Below are 7,483 nucleotides of genomic sequence, written 5' to 3'. Positions count from 1 at the left end.
GTATCAGAAAAGTAGGGCATCTTTATTATTATTTATATTTCCTATGAAATATCTCTTTATATATTTTGTTCACTTTATCTTGGATTGTAGCCATTTTTTGTAAAATTTTAGAAACTCTATATGAAAGATATTTGCACTTTGTTTCCACATAGATTTCCCCCATTTTGTTATTTAACTATTAATTTCTTTTATGACATCTTTTTTGCCAGGCAAAAAATACTTTTTAAAATGAGTCATACTTGTTATCATTCTGGATCTGAAATGTCCTCTAGAGTCTCATGTGTTCATAGGTGGGGCTTTTCAGAATAGTTGGATCATGAGTGTTCTGACTCCATCAGTGGATTAATCCATTGATGGCTTAATGAGATATGGGATATTTTTGGAGGAAGTAGATCTCTGGGGATGTGCCCTAGAAGAGTTTATCTTCTTTGTGAACCTCCTTCTCTGCTTCATGGTGGCCATGACCTGAGTAGCTTTCCTCTACTATGAGCAATGGAGCTGCTGACCATAGACTGAAACTTCTGAAACCATGAGCCAAAATAAATCTTTTATCCTTTTTCATTGACAGGTATTTTGGTCACAATGATGGAAAGTTGACTAACATACTTATTTATGGCCTCTGAAAGAATACTCTGCCAACTGTTCTCTACTTTCAGGTAATGAATAACTTCATCTTATGCTTCATTTTTTTCCCCCCGAACTTATAAGATTTCAATTTTTTTACATTTGGGTACCTTTAAGTTTATACTGTTTAAGTGTGAGAATGAATCTAAATATTTTTCTTTATAAAGCTATCTGGTTATACCATCAGCATCATTCCACACCCCCACATTGATTCAAGATGCTACCTTCATCAAATATTAAATTTCCATTTGTTCTTGGATTTGTACCTGTATTCTGTTCTAGTGATACACCATTCTATTCATGTGTTAAAACCCCATTTTAATTATAAAAGCATTATAGTGTTTTCATATAAGTTAGGCATGAACTTTAAAATCAGTTTGTCTTCTGACAGGAAAAAAATCCTCCAAGCTTTGATGCTGTATCTATTGAGATGATGTTTCATTTACAAACCAACTCAGAGAGAATTGATGTATTTTGGTGTTGAGTTGTACAAAAGAACATGATATATTTTCTGATTTGTTAGATCTGTGTTTGTGACTTTTAGTCATGTTTATACTTTTACTCATATAGGTTTTGTACATTTCTTGTTAGATTTTTGCCTAAGAATTTAAATTTTCTATTGAGATGAGATGTAATGTGAGGTTTTTTTGTTACCAAAAGAAAATACCTGAGGTAATCAATCTTAAAGTAGGAAAAGGTTATTTTGGCTGATAAGTTGAAGGTTTCAGTCCATGGACAGTTGGCCATATTGTTTTTGAGCATTTTGTAAGACAGTGCAGCATGGCAGAAGCCTTTGACGGAGGAAGCCTCTTACCTTATGGTGGCTCAGAAACAAAGATGAAGAGGGAGACAGGATCACAGTATTCCCCTTACAGGGCAAGCCTCCAGTGACCTAGCTTCTTCCCACTAAACTCCACCTCCTAATAGTTCCACCTCTTTTCAATAATGCCATGGGTTTGGGGCTAAGTCTTCAACACATGGGCTTTAGGGGAGGCTCAAGATCCCATCCATGGCAGACAATATTCTATACATTATCAATATTGTATATAGAGTATACAAAAAGAAAAAAAAAGGTTAGAGTATACTCTGGTATATAAAGTATACAAACAATATCAATAGTTGATTTCTGATTTTATTACTGAAATGTAGCTGGTATAATTTTTAGTATTTTTCACTAATTATTTTGAGATTCCAGATATAGAATAATATAATCTGCATATACTGATAGTTTTGTGTCTTCCTTTATGATTTTTGATTTGCCTCTATCTTTTTTCCTCCTCTTGCTCTTGCTTTTTTTCTTTACAATTATAAAGTAATAGAAAATTATAATGGACATCTTGTGTAGTGTAAGTTTTAATGGGAGTATATATGACATTTTGTGTTAAGAATTATTTTCACCTTTATTATAAGAATGGGTCTGTCACTATTTCATTGAATATTTAAAATAACAAATGGAAATTGAATTTGGTCAAATGCCTTTTTATATATTCTTGGTTCCATCTCCTCCCATCCTTCCTATCCCCTAAATTATCCATTTTCTTTCTTGTACCTTCAATTTTCCCTTTGATACTAACTCCTTACTTCATACTGCAAACATAATCATGCCTTAATTATCCTGAAAATGTACTTCAATTTTCTTTCTTCTTTTAGTGTAAAATTTTAAAATGTATTGTATACTTAGGCTTTCACTTCCTGTCTATAGTCAAGGGCGGATGTTCACTTATAAATAAATAAGACAGATCATTCATTGCCCTTCTCTCTTCATATATAGTGCACATTGCAACACCCCTGCAGATGTACCTGATCTCTAAGTCTGGGTTTTCTATGCATTTTAGAACTTGCTGTCTTGTTGTCAATTCTCTGAATAAGAGGGAGTTTCCCTGGGCCTGCTCCTTGATTCCTGTCCTTGAATTTGAGGCATTTGCCACCAGGTGGCAGTAGCAGAAGGAGTCATCCTATTTGAATTGACAATGAAGATGCTTAGACCTGTACTGATCCAACACTATCTTCTATTTTTTTTTAAATGAGAGAATGTGTGTGTGTGTGTGTGTGTGTGTGTGTGTGTGTGTGTAATATAGATAATATATGTATATATATTATACACAAATATATACAGTGTATATATATTTATATATTTGTTTAAAAAGTCTAGCAAGCTCTAAGATATGATTTAATAAATATTGTTAGAAACTTAATAATAACTAGAAAAATGAAAATACAAACAACTTGATATTTTTCATTCTTTATTTACAAGTTTACTTAGAATCACAGAGTATGGGTGCATTTAATGTTGAATGAAAATGATTGTTTTGTGTAGAGAGTTTCTGCCTTCTTGAAAACAAGAAAATGTGTGCCCCAGATTGGGCCTGTAAGAAGAAAAGTGTCACTATGGTTATGGTATGATCATTCCTGTGCTGACTGCAAAGGGTGCAACACTGTTCCTCAGAATCATTAGTAAAGTAAACGTTTATTTTTTCCTCCTGTGACCACATGAACAGACTTTAGAATCTATTAAGACAGTATCTGCAGTTATTTAAGAAAACAGTCACCTCAGTAGATTTTAATAATTCTATTTAATTTAGTTGAGGGGAAGAAGGGCTTTCTCATGTGGTCAATGTTAAAATCCTGCCCAATTCCAAGCCCACAGTTTAATACTGGATTATGGCCATCTTTGCAGAAAGCCTGCATAGGGCCAGTCTCGGTGGTGTACGCCTGTTATTCCAGTGGCTCACAAGGCCGAGGCAGGAGGATCACAAGTTTAAAGCTAGTCTCAGCAATTTAGAGACCCTGAGCAACTTGTTGGGGCCTCGTGGCACAGTGGTAAAGTGCTCCTGGGTTCAATACCCAGTTTCTTCTACCCCCACCCCCACCCCCCAAAAAAAAGCAAGCAGAGGGATTTTCTTTTAACATCAATCCTTGACCCTGGGATCCAGTAGGGGAAGGAGACAGAGTAGGCACTTTCTTTTATTGCTTTTGGTGTTGAAGTGAAAGTGAGCCACAGAAATAAAATTGCTACATGTGTAAAGTCAAAGGTCATATTTATTACCTTCTGTAGGACCTTTAGGAGGGTATCTATTGAAGCCTTCTCTGGTTTCTACTTAGTCTTTTATATATTTGTCTGTAAAAGTAATTTAGGCTATTAGTTCTCTGGCTGTTCTTGAAGTGGGACACACTGTTTTTTTTTTTTTTTTTGTCTCAAAACTGTACTTGCACTTCTAGAAGCAGAGCCAAACTCTGAGCAGTAAAGAGAAATAGCTTAGCTATGGGGGAATTAATCTTTTTAATTAAAATATTTTAAAATATTTTTAAGAACTAATTAAGAAACCTTAGCTGTGTCTTAAGATTTCTTAATTACTTCTTGGGAATTTTAAAATTTGTTCTTTAATTAGTTATATGTGACAGTAGAATACAGGTTGACATATATTTTAGTCAGCTTTTTCACTGCTGTAACTAAAGGATCTGACTAGCACAATGGAAGGTGAGAAAAAGTTTATTTGAGGGCTCACGGTTTCAGAGATCTTAGTCCAGAGAAGGCCCACTCTATTTCTCAGGGCTTGAGGTGAGACAGAACATCATGGCAAAGTGTGAGGCAGAGAGAATCAGCTCACATCATGGTGGTCAAGAAACAGAGAGAGAGAGACTCCAGCACCAGATACAAAATATATATCCCATAGCCACACTCCCAAATAACCACCTTCTCCAGCCACATCCCATCTGCCTCTAGTTACCACTCAGTTAATCCCATCAGGGATTAATTCACTGATTGGGTTAAGACTTTCACAGTCCAATAATCTCTTGGAACCTTCTTGCATCGTCTCACACATGAGCTTTTGGGGAACACCTCACATCCAAACCACAACATATTATACATATATGGAGTATAACTTTCCATTCTTCTGATTGTACATGATGTGAATTATATTGGTCAGGTATTCATATATGTATATAGGAAATTAATGACTGATTCATTCTATATATCTTTCCTATTTCCATTCCCCAACCCTTCCCTTCATTCCACTTTGTCTAATTCAATAAACTCCTATTCTTTCCTCACCTCCCCTTATTGTATGTTAGCATCTTCATATCAGAGAGAACATTTGGCCTTTGGGGTTTGGGGGATTGGTTTATTTCACTTAATGTGACATTCTCCAATTCCATCCATTTACTGGCAAATGCCATAATTTCATTCTCCTTTATGGCAGAGTATATTCCATTGTGTATATATACCACATTAAAAAAATCTGTTCATCTGTTCAAGGGCACCTAGGTTGGTTCCATAGCTTAGCTATTATGACTTTACCTGCTATAAATATTGATGTGGCTGTGTCACTGTAACATGTTGATATTAAGTCTTTTTAAGTTGATTTTAAGTATAAACTGAGGAGTAGAATAACTGAGTCAAATCATGGTTCTATTCCAGGCTTTCTGAGGAATCTGCATACTGCTTTCCAGAGTGTTTGAACCAATTTGCATCCTACCAGCAATTTATGAGTGTACCTTTCCACCCACATGCTCATGAACATTTTTTGTTACTTTATTCTTGATAATTGGAGATGAAATCTGAGTGTTGTTTTAATTTTCATTTCTCTAATTGATAGAGATGATGAACATTTTTCTCATATATTTGTTGACTGATCATATTTCTTTTTCTGTGAAGTTCCTTCTGTTCAGTTCCTTTGCCCATGTATTGATGGGGTTATTTTATTTTTTTGGTGTTAAGTTTATTGAGTTCTTTACATATCCTGGAGATTAATGCTTGATCTGAGGTACAGGAGGCAAAGATTTTATCCCATTATATAGGCTCTCTTTTCCCATTGTTGACTGTTTCCTTTGTGAAGAAGCTTTTTAGTTTGATACCATCCCACTTACTGATTCCTGATTTTACTTCTTTCACTTTAGGAGTCTTGTTGAAGAATTCAGTTCCTAAGCTGACATGATGGTGATTTGGGCCTCCTTTTCCTTCTAGTAGGTGCAGGGTCTCTGGTCTAATGTCTAGGTCCTTGATCCACTTTGAATAGAAATGGTGAAAGAGGGCATCCTTGTGTTTCTCCATTTTTAGTGGGAATGCTTTCAATTTTTCTCCATTTAGAATGATGTTGGCTTTGGGTTTAGCAAAAATAGCTTTTATGATGTTGAGGTATGTTCCTACTATCTCTACTTTTTAATAGTGTTTTGAACATGAAGGGGTGCTGTATTTTGTCAAATGCTTTTTTTTTGCATCTATTGAGATGATCATATGATTCTTGTCTTTAGATCTATTGATGTGATGAATTATGTTTATTGATTTCTGTATGTTGAGCCTACTTTGCATCCCTGGGATGAACCCCACTTGATCATGTTGCACTACCTTTTTCTAGGCAATGTGCCAATATTTTATTAAAATTTTTGCAGATATTCCCACATGATGGAGATTAGGGCCTATTTTTTCTTCGATTAGATGCAGGGTCTCTGATTTTATTCTTAAGTCCTTGATACATTTTGAGTTGATTTTGTGCATGGTGTGAGATAGGGACCTAATTTCATTTTGTTGCATATGGATTTCCAAGCACCATTTGTTGAAGAAGCTGTCTTTTCTCCATTGCATGTTTTTGGCACCTTTGTCTAATATAAGATAATTGTAATATTGTGGGTTAGTCTCTGTGTCCTCTATTCTGTACCATTGGTCTACCATTCTGTTTTGGTGCCAATACCATGCTGTTTTTGTTACTATTGCTCTGTATTATAGTTTAAGGTCTGGTATAGTGATGTCACGTGCTTCACTCTTCCTGCTAAGGATTGCTTTAGCTATTCTGGGTCTCTTATTTTTCCAGATGAATTTCATAATTGCTTTTTCTATTTCTATGAGAAATATCATTGGGATTTTGATTGGAATTGCATTAAATCTGCTCATCAGGGATATTGATGAAATTTTCTTTCCTTGATGTGTTTTCATCTGATTTTGATAGCAGGGTAATACTAGCTTCATAGAATGAGTTTATAAGGGTTACTTCCTTTTTCTATTTTGTGGAATAATTTGAAGAAGATTGTTGTTAGTTTTTCTTTGAAATTCTGGTAGAACTCAGCTGGGAATCTATCTGTTCCTGGCCTTTTCTTTGTTGATTTGAAGTTGTCTCCAATTTCATTGCTTGAAATTTATCTGTTTAAATAGTCTGTGTACTCCTGATTTAATTTGGATAGGTCATATGTCTCTAGAAATTTGTCATTATCTCCAAGATTTTCTATTTTATTGGAGTATAAATTTTCAAAAGAGTTTCTGATTGTTATCTGTATTTCAATAATGTAAGCACTCCTTTCATTGCATCCTACATCTTTTGATAATATATTGTTTAAGTCTCCTTCAGTTAAACTCTAAGCTACATTATTTATAGGTAATTCTGTTGATGCAATGTCTTCAATACAATTGATCTATTTACTTTACCAATGGTGGACACATAGTTTATCTCTGATTTTCTTTCAATAAAAACAGTGTATATCTTTTTACATGATCTCTACTGGGACTGAGAATGCTTTTGGGGTCCATGCCCCAGTCAGAAATTGCTAGGTCCTGTTGGAAACATAGACTTATTTCTTGTTAAGTAATGTCTTCTTGCTTTACAGAACAGCCACATTTCATGAGGGTTCTTAAATCCCAACCTCCTCAGTAATGCATGTCACCACCAAGCTTTTTAATTTTTGCCAGGCTTATAGATGTAAGAAGATATTTCACTGTTTTAATTTGCACTTCTATGTTTAGCAATTGGTTTGAGAACCTGTTCATGTGATTGGTGGTACTTCAGGCCTTTTCTTCCATAAATTGAATGTTCTACATGCCTTTTCCATTTTTTTTTCTGATGATGTTGATGTCTTTTTTGGGGGGCAG

The sequence above is a fragment of the Urocitellus parryii genome, chromosome 4, assembly GCF_045843805.1.
Source record: "Urocitellus parryii isolate mUroPar1 chromosome 4, mUroPar1.hap1, whole genome shotgun sequence".
Taxonomy (NCBI): domain Eukaryota; kingdom Metazoa; phylum Chordata; class Mammalia; order Rodentia; family Sciuridae; genus Urocitellus; species Urocitellus parryii.
The sequence above is the reverse complement of the archived record's forward strand: the minus strand, read 5'-3'. Positions refer to the sequence as shown.